The following is a 14,425-nucleotide window of genomic DNA, read 5'->3' as shown; positions in this document are numbered from 1 at the left end:
TGGGGATTTTAGATATCTGAATGATTGCAGAAATTCAGATCATAATTTTCAAATACTTTTTAAAACTAAAATGGTCGATTACGAACTTTGTATTTGGGGACTAATGCGTTTAATAAGATAAAAACGTACTATGTCCTAACCAAAAGAATTTTAAAATTGAAAACAGTTATCTATTCATGTAGCATAACAGATACGACGTTTCGATCTCACCCAATATATCATCGTCAGGTTTGAGATTATGACGAAAAACGAGTGATACACATTAAAGGGGAACCGATTGATTGAGTAAATGAGTGAGTGAGTAAGTGACTAGTGTTTGGCTAGGCGTGAAATAATATACTTAGAAACACGTGATTTATGCGGATAAAAGCCATTATTTGAATAGTTGCTAATATCTGAGCGACGGGTAATTATGGACAGACTCAAATAAGTAGCGTTTAGTGTAATTGCTAGTAGTATGAATAATTTTGGCTTCATTCAAAGCAATAACCAGTGTTCCAAACAAGATTGGCTACGCCAATAGCCGGATATTTGATTTGTTATATCGTGTGTGTATTCTGAAATTCTAGTTTTTTAAATCACCAGTTTCTCCAAAATGAATTTTGTCACACCCAAAATAGGGATACCCCATTCAAAAGGTTAAGATTGATTGTTTTAACCAAAGTCTTATTAATTTTGTTCTCTTCCAGATGCATTATTTCATAAAGCTGGTGGCCATTCTGCCGTTAGTGATGTTATGCAGGGCAGCGCAGACTTACGACGGTAAGTTTTAATCTACCGGGCCAGTGTCTAACGCACATTGTAACAATTTCGTTTTAATTGTTGCTATATGATCTATGAGTTATTGTGCCAGTCATCAAAAATGAAATTGAAAATTGAATCGAATTTTCAATTTTAAAAAATCTGGCACTTTTGCTTCTGCGGATCCAGCATTTATTTCACAGAGGAGCAGAATGTTGAATTAGGTAAAAAGAAAAATGAATTAACAAAATGTAGCTGCAAAGCAGCGATAACGGGTTACTGCCTGACTGGCTTCAATGTTGCACCGGAAAGTGTAACAAGATTTCATCGAAATCAATCCCATCAGTTGATAACATATGGCTATTTAAAAGGAGCACAACGTAGTATCAACATATCTTGGATATGTAGAGCCATAAGGGCTACTACGTAAGACGTGGTGATGTAACAAGTATTGTCAAAATTGCTTTGAGGGTACTGAAAAAATAGTGCTTTCATTGTCCCCCGATGGCAGTTTCATAAACTTATCGTTGGCATATTGCACATATGTTTTCTTATCTACAATAGCTTTGGAAGTAAACCACGAATACTCAATAAAAACATCACTTGATTCCGACAGCCATTTATTGTGGCTTTCATTAACCATTTTAAGATTACGTATGTGAAGTCCAAAACGAAATACGTAAAGAAATTACGAAATGGCCATTCTTTCTGCTAAAGTTTGAATTGAAATACGACGAAATTGTCAATTTTTTGACGCCTTATAAAACATTACCATTATAAAACCTAAACAATGTTAACCATTCAGCGTCATTTTACAAACGACAACCGTAAATCGATGTGCAAAACGTCACAGGTCTATGTGTACACGTACAAGCTATCTGGCAAAATATTATTGACACAGATGTAGAATGGATTCCTGTGATTATATAATGAGCTCTATTTGAACGTGGAAATGTTATATTGCATTGAATATCATTAGAAGACGTATTGTAATAGTAAAGGATGTATGATCATATCAGAAGCGGCAGGCATAAATAGAAATGATAAGTAAATCGGATTATTCGGTTAAATGGCGGATGTATATACGATACGGGAGTCTAATATAAAAGTCAGACCCTGACATGGGGTTGCTGTTGGAATGATGAAGCTATCTACAATCTGTATAGAGCCGGCGTGAATTTCATCAGCGGCTACAAGCGGTCTATATAAAAATGTGTAAACATATAATTTAAATATTCAAATGTTTTAGAAAATATGTTCGATATTAGGGGTATGTAGGATTCATGAGATTAGCAATGTATAATAGCATAGCTGTCATATACGGCCCCGCGTCCTCTAATGGCATGTGTATTAGGTGACAATTCAATTCAATTCTTTATTGATCCTTATTATATTGAAATTCCGGGATAAAATTCCCAAATTTAATAAAGTTACAAATTTTAAAATAAGAAAATACAACATACAAGACACACGTGTAATTCATACAGAATAACATAAACAATTTATTTCAAATGACAATGTCTACTTCAACCCAGACTCAAGATAAGATATCGAGTGACAGCCAAACCGGGCCCGCGGGACCGGGCCGGCTGGCTAGGCCACACGGTATGCTCAAAGTCATGATGAAGCAGACATCAGTAGAGCTCTTTCTTCAACCATTGAGGCAATGAAGTTGTATTGACAATTTTCAATAAAAAAATCAAACCACTACTCAGTACAGTCCAAGACCTGTATCATCTACCCAATCGCCAAATCTCATAATTGCCCAAATTTCTTAAAATTCGATTTCAAATTTGCAATTCCACATTAGATTATCCCAGAAATTCTACATCTTTACGCAGGCGTCAAAATTAATTTTCTTGTTGACAATTTCGTCGTTTTCACATTGTAGAGGTCTGATAAAGCTGGCTTAAAACCTGCGCACCCGGTCGAGTGTGCCATGGCCATCAGGCTCGAATCCCTATCGGGGGGAGTGATCCGCGAATGCCTATATACAACTTGATGGGACAAATTGATTAATTACGGGTTACAGAAGAAACTGTGCTTTAAAACATATCCTGCAGTGTTTAGGCTTTTCTATTGGTTTCCTACACTCATTTTGAATTAATGCTACCCAGGCCACTTCAGGTTTCTAAGCAAATCATGTTGTTTGAGCCCAAAAAGAGTGGAAATATAACAACCACCCACTACAGATTCCGAATTCTTATCATGTAAACAATGGAACCGTCCATGAATTTGACCCTTGTCAACAGTTAATTTGCTGTACCACGTCTGAGTTCGTAGAGATGGCTCAGCGTATTTGTCATTTGGGTCTGAGAAAATCCTACAAACGTTTCTACTCGGCCTAATTGTAGGATACTCTAAAAACCCTTCAATTTCAGAAAAAATACTCTCAAACGATCATAAACATGTGCCGCTAAAATGTTGACGGTCCATTCCGTGGCTGGTATCATAACGAGCTAAGGTTGTAGTATGTGTGTGAAATATGGCTATTTTGTTTCGTACCCACACTCGTAGCAAATGTCCATTCATTATTTAATTTCGTTATTTCGTTTCGTTATTTCGTAATTTCATCGGTTCGTACTTAAGTAGAACCCGGGCGTTTGCTGTAGTGCTTCATAGACGAAGGAATATGACTTAAGAGAACAATATATTTCTCGGATGTGAATGCTTCGGTCAGCGATTGCTACCTTGGGAGTAAGGGCAGTCGGAATTCGCTTTAGCGCGGATAAAATTAACCCATTAGCACTCAAGCCACCCGTATCCGCCCTGCTTATTACTGTAGAGAGAATCCCACAATGATAAGAAAAAGTCCGAAAATGTTACTTCGAGATAGTAGTTTATTTCAACGTTTCGACTATATCCTAAAAGTCATCTTCAGGAATAATGAGATACTACGAAATTAGTAGAAATGAGGGGTCTCATTATTTCTGAAGATGACTATTAGGATATAGTCGAAACGTTGAAATAAGCTACTATCTCGAAGATACATTTTCGGACTTTTTCTTATCATTGTGGGATTCTCTCTACATCGCGTCAACACGGATATAGTGTTCTATCAATCGTGATCTGCTTACTCCTCAAACACCCCGAATCTGCCAAGGTACTTTTTTTCGTCCGTTGCACGGAAACGGTTATAGTGGGATTCGAACCCGATAGCTTACGATACACTACACATATGCCATCGAAATACCAAACATAAATCAACATAAGGGGCCAAAAGGACACGATTTTTGTGGCCCACCTCATCAAATCTTATATCATATGAAAGCCTCGACTATTTACTACACTAACTTGTACTGCATGGAAATAAACCGCAAATGAGCTATTCGGTATCGTGATGAATTTGGATTTTACCTTGAATTTTCTAAGGAGTAATTGACACTACATAGTGCAATTCCTGTGTGCTAATGGGTTAAGGTGAAATACGTTTCATTAGTCCACGAAAAATGGATGCATGGCTCCAAGAGCAATTCATTTTTTTAAACGGGGGACACACACTGAGTGGCGAAATCGCCGTTAAAATCACTTGTGTGTCAGTGTCTGCGATTGATGATCACCTCAACCTTGAGTCGATCGCGGTAATCGCCGGAATCGAACATGTTAGATTTCGTCGCTGATGACGAAATCGCCTAGTGTGCCTGCTACTCCAGGCAATCACATCGGTGAGGAAATCATCGGGCGATTGAGTCGGCCGAATAAATCGCCCAGTGTGTCTGAGCCTTTACGACGTTATTTATATAATAGTGCCCGTTAATGGTAACATTCTCTTTATATCATGTTGCATGATAGTGTGTGTCATTCGATAACCCGTTGTTACCTTTATTATTTTAGTGACCCGAGCATCATGCGGTAAGTAAGAATAAAATACATTACTATTTCAAAATTGTTTGTTTAGTAAAATTCCGTATTTCTGGCTCTATATACATGCTTATGTTTAAGTTAAACCAATTGTACTAATTGGCGAATCTACGTACGGTGATGACCCTTGGAGACTGGTGTTTGTTGCCAGTGAAGGCACTAATAAAGGTGTTTATAATGCGTGGGTGGAACCATACAATGCACAATGCCCTCCCAGTAGACCCGAGCCGTGGATAAAATGTAACTGTGTTTGGAAAAGTCCCGATGTTGATGCATGGAACAAAATGGTTGTTAATGAAGTGAGCAACTCCATTATTTGGTGTCGGTGAAATTTCTGTAGCACCATTTGGATTTACATATATAAGATAAACATCAATTAATAAACTATTAAATGATTGCAATGATACTTACACTAAAACTACATCTATCTAGGTACAAGTAGAATTCTATCAGGCTGGAAAAACAGTTGCCTATGTCAGATTTAATGGAACAGGTTCCTCAATGACCGATTGGTTCAACAAGGAGCGATTGATAGGAAGTGGTTGGACCGATTTAACAAAGGAATCAACAACTCATTATTTTTCGATTCGAGGAGAGTGAGTAATTTCCCTGCTTGTCAATGAATACGCTTATTACTATATTTGCACTACATGTTCGTCACCATATGTTTTTCTGTTGTGATCTCCATCTCGCCTCACTCGCGAGTTATAGCAGGGAATAATGGTGAATTTGTATGTGAAAATGATATTCTGAAACTATAGTATTGCACGCATTGTGAATGTTTAGTAGTATATATTTAGGCCTATTTGTGTATTTACATGCATTACTCATATTTATATCGTAGGATTGTTGCATTGTCACGGCCACGGAAATAATTTGTCGTTGTAGCAATAAAGTTTTTAGTTTACCTTATCTACAGGTTGTGTGTGTTTCCTGTCGGTGCTGTTGTCGGTTGGTGGTGTGCATAGGTCGTTACAGTGGACACTCCATAAAGGAATTTTATTTACGTTAGGAAATAAAATGTTTTATGAGAGCCAGCGTAGTTTATCTATTACGTGATCTAACACGTGTCTTATCACTTGTTGAACTCCGCCCACTGAGTAACCTCGTGGCGATTCAGTCCGTCTGAGTTTCCTAGACGCATATGTTTTATTAAATAACCCACCCTTATGTCCCATCCTTTTTTTGGAATTCGATGTGTAAACTGCTTTCCGAGACTTTCGCGGTGGATTCTATAACATTTATTGTGACTCTGTATTATTATTCTCTGTATTATGTGGCACTTTTTGGCCACCCTTTTTGCAAAATCTTGTTTTAATCTGGAATATTCGCATTTCCGTCATTTATGTAAATAAATGACCTTTCATCAATCAATCACACAATCTTCTTTATTTTGCTGCAAACCTAGTTCGGTGTTTTATTCTCACGGAGCATGGGGTATCATAAAACATATTGTACAGCCCTGATAGGTTGTCTTGTAATAGGCTGTGTAGTTATATAAAACACTTAACTAAATTTATGTATTTCAGTGTTAGGACATATTTGAATAGACGATTTTTCATTAATCGTAATTACGGAGGGTGTGAGAATGATCGTCTGTGGATGGTAGTTGCCGACGTCCATGATGATTCAAATGACGGTTGCTCATACGACCAGGCTAACGGAAGGCCAAATTTCTACTACGCGCCAAATTCCGAAGTGTCACGTAAGCATTTCACAACTAGAATCTCATGATAGTATCTAAATTCGGTTTATCCAATAAAAGCCAGTCATTTGTCTGAAAATATTTGCAAATATGTATTAAGATTAGGTAACTGTTGAATCGATTTCAGCAAATGATGATTTGCAGGAAGCTGAGCAGATTGCAATATTCGTCCGATAAAAACATCATTAAATGCAGAAGTTGTATCATGTGTTATGGCAACATAAGCAATGGTTAAGTTAAATGGAGTGAATAAATAAAATCTCATGCAAAAATCGATCAGCGTCGAATTATTCTTCCTTGTGAGGAATGTAGAATTTCGTCATTCATAATTTTCGTTGGTCCGGAAACTTTACTGAAACATCCAACAGCCGTTTCACACGGATACTTCTTTTGCTATGAAATTAATTCGTTCATGGTTGTCAGAGATATTCTGAGAAAACAATCCGAATAGAAATCAGAACGCTTTAACCATTCGAATGATGATTGATAAAAAAAGAATATTTGAGATGAATTGTTCGTTAGAATATATTTTGGAACTTCTTGCAGGAGCCAGGATGTAATTTTAGGAATTATTTCATAAGAAAATACAATGTCAGATTCCGATTGTCGAGAAATACCAAGACATTTGCCATGTCTATTATCTTTCAGAGTATATAGATAATACATACATGATTTTAAACGGATCAAGCTAACTGATATCACAAACATATGAACTTCATTACGCAATGTAAGAAGCCACATTGGTATAATCTACTCCTAGCCTATAACTACAAGTGCCTTTCAGTCATCTCTGTTGTAAAACACAGTAAACTATTTTTATCACTGGACATATCGGCCCCACTCCGCGCGGTTGCGCCACCGCGCGGGATTTACGCGAAGCAGCAGAACACAAACTCGGCCACTCTCTCAATTTTTAATGGTAGAAATCGTGTGTGCATTTCAATTATTTCCGCTGTTAGGGTTTTAAGGCACAATATAAGTTGATGATGTGGTATGGCGATGTTAATTAATGATAATTCCGCAGTGAAGCTAGTCACGAACGGTGCCGATTGAGTGTACAGCTGCCAAAAACATTGAAATGTGCGTAGTTGCGTAACTATTTGCAGTGAATTGCAGACGAAACATGAAGCCTTAACGGCCGTTTAAAAAATCGCAATTGTAAAATAAAAAAATGAGATAGAACCTTAGTTAAAATTCTGGCCATTTCTAAAATGTTATTAATTATTATTACTAATTTTTAGTCAGTGCGGAACGTTTACTTATCCAACAATAATGAGGGGTGGTAGGTAGTCATGCAATTCAAGTCATCATTTATTACACGTTACTTCCGTGTTGTTGAAAATCTCGCGAGTCCTGGACTAAACCCCAATGAACAATGTGATCTGTGTGCTGGCCACAAATGCACACAGATCACACTACACTACCCATTACACACTCCAGTACCCACAGCTTTCATATATCCATCCAAATATTTAGTGGCTTTCTTCCTGGATGTATCGGCCAAACTCCGATGGCGAAACCGCGCGGGACCTACGCGAAGTCGCAGAACGCAAACGTGAATATGTTGTGTGATTGTGTTTTGTGATTGTTGTATGGCAGTGAAAACATGGCTTGGGGAAGGGTTTAGGGTCTTACAAGCTTCGGCTTTTTACTGTTCCACCCACTCTATTTATGTTACACATGGTGTGAAATAAATACATTTAGTGATCTATTGATATTCATCTATTCACATGTACTGAAATATGTATTCATGTAAACCTGTGTTATGTAGATCAGTGTATAAGCGGTAATGATGATATTTCAGTATATGAAAATTGAAAAGAAAAATATGAAGGTGATATTATGATATGATAACCATGGCCACACTTTGTATATTGACAATTTCAATCATTTCAGCTGTTTATATATATTTTATTCGTAAACAAAGTTTACAATGCAAAATTCAAAAATTTATAGTATCCACTGACCAGTTACATTATATACATATCAGGTAATTATTAGTTCGTAAATAATGTCACGCGTTACTGCAAGAATCGAACCACAGGTTGAGACGGGTGCATGATGTCGATAATTGCTGCGGCCCTTCTCATTGTATTTTCTTCTGACTGATCTCGATAGATTTGTGGCCTCGGATGTAGAAAAAATGCAAACAAAAGGATTTAGGTATGCATTCTTTATCCGACTATCCCTACCTACATACAGCTACTTTTTCAATGGTTTCTAAACTACGTTATTTTCTCAAAAGTCAGTACTTAATAAGTAATGTAGAATCGCAAATCTATATTAAGGAGTAGTAAGTGATAGGAGAATGTGACTGATGCCGTTGTAACTATAATTTCTGACGCTCTCACATACCGCAAATAAACATTCTGTGCCCTGTAGCCCATGTTAAATACCTTACTCTCCTGCAGCAATAGACTCTTGTGAGCTTGGGTAAACATCCACCAATACGGTCACTTTGTGACGCCTTATAAAACGTTACCATTATGAATCCTAAGCAATGTTAACAATCTAGCGTCAAATCACAACCGTAAATCAATGTGCAGAACGTCACAGGTCTATGTGTGCACATTCAAGCTATTTGGCAAAATGTTATTGAGAAAGATGCAGAATGTCATCCTGTGATTATATAATGACCTATATTTGAACTTCGAAATATTATATTGCATTGAATATCAGCAGAAGACGTATTGTAATAGTAAAGGATGTATGATCATATCAGAAGCGGCCAGCACAAAAATAAGTGATAAGTAAATCGGATTATTCGGTCAAAATGGCGGATGTATACACGGTGTGGAAGTCTCATATAAAAGTAAGACCCTGGCATGGGGATGCTGGTGGAATGACGAGGCTATTTAATGCGGAGGTTTTTGGGATGAACCACCGCGGTTATAATTATGTTTTGTGATCCTGAAATTCCTGAAAATCCAATGAAAATACGAGTGTGAATCTTTAATTGCAGATTGGGTTCATTTGATGAAATCCAAAGTCAGAATAACAGATATTAAAAGTCATAGTTCATACATTTCAATATACATGATTATAATAATAATTAATGAGATTATATGTCATATCGTCATTACACCTTGTTGACTTATTATATAAATATATATATATATATATATATATATATATATATATATATATATATATATATATATATATATATATATATATATATATATATACTAAGATAATGTACGATTAACGGGGCGTTTGTCTTTTTAATTTCCTTGTTGCGGGGTGGTGAAAAATTACGGGGCATACAAAGTGTCCCGTAATTGTTACACCTTGCAAACGCTCAGAAAATTGTTCAATCACCCACTTGCAGTCGTAGGCGTAATCGGGTCTGACAAAGATATTTATATATAAAGCAATACAGCAGCCCCATCTGACGGTTAGAACAGATAAGCTCCGCCCCTTTTTCTACGTCAGAAGTTAGGAGAAACCATCACCTGGCAGAACTCCGGAAGTTCGGGAGAGCCCATACAGAGCAGAGCAGGGTGTACGGCTGTGTAGTGTGTATATGATTTACACTTACAAACTGCAAGAATCTTCAAGAACATTAAGATATATTTTTTTCCAAAAACGCGTGTTCTCAACACATTGTTCATATGAAATTCATTGGGCAATTAAAATAATCCTTTGCTTCGAGGTTCGGTAGGGTTCATCTCCTACAGCAAACAATGAACTCGACCGATAGGTCAATGCGCATGTCCAGTTACTATTCGCGGTGATGCGAGAACATTGAGTCTAAGCCTAGCCAAAAAGGAAAAAGGTAAGCTTTCTTTATTAGTTTGCCGATCTTGCATGTCCTTTTTACATGTAACATCATTGGAGACATTTATCCATAGGCCAAATGCAGTATATTTCAACTTTTTTAAATGGACGAAGGGTACCATTATGTACTCTGCTTTAGAGGTACATGCCTTAAAACGACCAGCACGTGCTTTGAACTTAACCGTCGATTCTTTATTCGTTTTACATACACTGCATTGAAGGAATTCTTTTTTATGTAAATCGAATAGAGATGGACTTCATTCTTTGATTAGATCAATACAAGTGTATCATTACTGTTTATTGTCCGAAGTATGTATTGCATTGATATTTTGAAATCATCAAAACCATGGTTTGCCGACTTGATAAACTCAAAAGTAGTTGTCATTGTCAGAAACCATTTATGGGATATTTAATGATACAAACAAATACGCTTGATATGCTTAATAGAATTGTAGGCCATATTGCATAATCATGAAAATCATTTTGTTATCAGGCAGTATTCAGATAGGAAGGTTTTTTCCTTATCTGTAGTTAGTACCAGGGAACAAATAGAATACAGTCAACCTCGGCTATGCCATCCCCGCTTTATCATTATAAGTGCTTGTTCTTACAATATATTGCTTCCATTCCCTGTGTGTCTAATTTGTACTCAATAATTCGTAGACCCATTCTCCATTTCTATGTTAGACTATGTATGTAACCCGTATCAGTTGTCGGGAACGTAGACCTACATCTGTAGTGAAAAGAATATTAACAACTAATTTAGTAATTGAGGTCAGTGGGAAATATGAGTAACTTAGAAGTAATCGCTCAATGTCTAAGTCTAAAGCTTCTCCATTTAATGATGGCTGGTATTTCGTATTGCTTTCAAGTGTGATAGTAGTTTAAGTTCAAGAGTTTACGTAGACAATCTAAACATCTGTAAACCGGCTATTGTACTGGTTATGCACTTAAATCAGTTTATATGGTTGATAATTCATTAGTAGAACTATGGGTTATCTTGTATCCGTACATCACCTAATCTATACTAAAAAGCCGAGTCCTGAGTGATAGGCAAACACCAAGATTGACTGTAGTAAAATCACGTCATGATTACGTAGTGTCTTGATATAATTGATTTTATATGCCACTTAAATGAATGCATAATTGGGGGACATGAATATTATAATAACTCTGTGACTAGGTAGTGTCCAGATATGAATAGTTTTATATGCCAATAAACTGAATGTAGATGTGTAGATACAATTAGTAAAATCACTTCATAATTAGGTAGTGTGTAATATGAATATTATAATAACTCTATGATTAGGTAGTGTCCAGATATGAATAGTTTTATATGCCAATAAACTGAATGTAGATGTGTAGATACAATTAGTAAAATCACTTCATAATTAGGTAGTGTGTGATATGATGGGTTTTATATGCTATTTTACTGCATGTAGAATTGTAGGACATATATAAATAGTAAAATCACTTCATCATTAGGGAGTGTCCAGATATGGTGGGTTTTATATGCCACTTTACTGAATGTAGAATTGCGGGACATAATGAATAGTAAAATAACGTCGCGATTATCTAGTGGGCTGATACGAAGGGTTTTTATACGCCACTTAAATGTATGTAAATTTGTAGGACATATATGAATAGTAAAATCATTTCATGATTAGGCAGTGTCCTGATATGCTTTTGTATGCCACGCAGCGTAATGTAGAATTACAGGACATATATAAATAATATTAGTTCTTAGGTAGAGGGTCAAGATAATTAAAAATCCATAGGAGCAAAAACCATACAAATCGCATTTTGTAATGAGTAATATATATTTATTGTAGCGAACGTTTTCCGGAGTAACATTATCCCCTCTTCAGGCATAGCGCGCAAGTGATTAAATGTTCATATCATACTGGTATTTATATAGAATAGGACGAAGCTAATTACAAACAATTTCAATTAACTGAGTGACAAGATGATTACAATATAAAGATAATTAATTATACACAATCTAAATTACTGAGTGAATATATTTGACTAGTAGTTAATTATCTAAAAACGTATTATATGAAAATTTAATCACTTGCGCGCTATGCCTGAAGAGGGGATAATGTAACTCCCGAAAACGTTTACTATAATAAATATATATTACTCATTAGAAAATGAGATTTGTATTGTTTTTGCTCCTATGGATTTTTGATAAATAATATTACTGCATGATTGGGTAGTGTCCGGATTTTAATGTTTTTATATGCCACTTACTTGAATGTAGAATTGCAGGGCATATTTAAATAGTGAAATAACGCCATGATTATCTAGTGTCCTGACACTAATGGTTTTATACGCAACTTAAATGTATGTAGAATTGTAGGACATATACGAATAGTAAAATCACTTCATAATTAGAGAGTGTCCCAATAGGTATGAACGATTTTTTTCATATGACATTTAACTGGATGTAGAATTGTAAGACATATATAAATAGTGAAATCACTTCACGATTAGGCAGTGTCCCGATATATGTGCCACTTAATTGGATGTAGAATTGCAGGACATAATCAAATAGTAAAATAATGGCATGATTATCCATTGTCCTAATATGGATGGTTTTATACGCCACTTAAAATGTATGTAGATTTGTAGGACATGTACGAATAGTAAAATCATTAGGCAGTGTCCTGATGCCGTAGGTTTTATATGCCACGCAACTGATCATGTACAATTGTAGGACCTACACAAATAGTAAAATCATTTCAGGATTCGGTAGTGTCCTGACATGAATAGTTTTAAATACCCCCTAAATGAATATAAATTTGATGATGAGTTCTATATGTTGCGAAACTGATTAAAGAATTGTAGGGCATACATAAATAGTAAAATCACTTCATAATTAGAGTGTCCCAATATAAAGGGTTTTATATTCCACTTAACTGAAGGTAGAATTGTAGGACATATATAAATAGTAAAATCACTTCATCATTAGAGAGTGTCCCAATATAAAGGGTTTTATATTCCACTTAACTGAAGGTAGAATTGTAGGACATATATAAATAGTAAAATCACTTCATCATTAGAGAGTGTCCCAATATAAAGGGCTTTATATGCCACTTAACTGAAGGTAGAATTGTAGGACATATATAAATAGTAAAATCACTTCATCATTAGAGAGTGTCCCAATATAAAGGGTTTTATATTCCACTTAACTGAATGTAGAATTGTAGGACATATATAAATAGTAAAATCACTTCATCATTAGAGAGTGTCCCAATATAAAGGGTTTTATATGCCACTTAACTGAATGTAGAATTGTAGGACATATATGAATAGTAAAATCACTTCATAATTAGAGAGTGTCCCAATATAAAGGGTTTTATATTCCACTTAACTGAAGGTAGAATTGTAGGACATATATAAATAGTAAAATCACTTCATCATTAGAGAGTGTCCCAATATAAAGGGTTTTATATTCCACTTAACTGAAGGTAGAATTGTAGGACATATATAAATAGTAAAATCACTTCATCATTAGAGAGTGTCCCAATATAAAGGGTTTTATATGCCACTTAACTGAAGGTAGAATTGTAGGACATATATAAATAGTAAAATCACTTCATAATTAGAGAGTGTCCATTGTCCTAATATGAATGGTTTTATACGCCACTTAAAATGTATGTAGATTTGTAGGAAATATACGAATAGTAAAATTATCAGGCAGTGTCCTGATGCCGTGGGTTTATATGCCACGCAACTGAATGTAGAATTGTAAGACATCCACAAATAGCGCCCTGATATGATAGTTTTATATGCCACCTAACTGAATATAAATTTGTACTGCACTTAGCTGATGCAGTATTGTAAGACATATATAAATAGTAAAATGCTTTATGATTACCGTAGGTAGTTTCTTACGAGTCGAGTTTTCTATGCTGCCTAACTAATTATAGATTTGTAGGACATATAAAAATAGTAAAATCACTTCATCATTACGAAATGTGCCAATATGAAGGGTTTTATATGCCAGCGATATAGAATTGTATATATAGAATTGTAGGACATATGTAGTAATAGACATAAATAGTAAAATCATTTTATGATTAGGTAGTGTCCAGATATGATGGGTTTTATATGCCACATAACTGAATGTAGAATTGTAGGACATGACTAGTACAATCAATGCAAGATTAGATATTGCCCTGATGTAATTATGATCTTTCAAGAACCGGTGCGATTCGTGAAGTCTCTTTTCTCTGTCATAAATAAGTTTAAGAAGACTTTTTAACAATCCTTCAATACAGTGTTTAAGATGGATACAAAAACGATGTCCGACTGCACAGTTCTGGCTTGAAT

The sequence above is a fragment of the Tubulanus polymorphus genome, chromosome 12 (genome assembly GCF_964204645.1).
Source record: "Tubulanus polymorphus chromosome 12, tnTubPoly1.2, whole genome shotgun sequence".
NCBI lineage: Eukaryota > Metazoa > Nemertea > Palaeonemertea > Tubulaniformes > Tubulanidae > Tubulanus > Tubulanus polymorphus.
Note: the sequence above shows the minus strand (reverse complement) of the source record.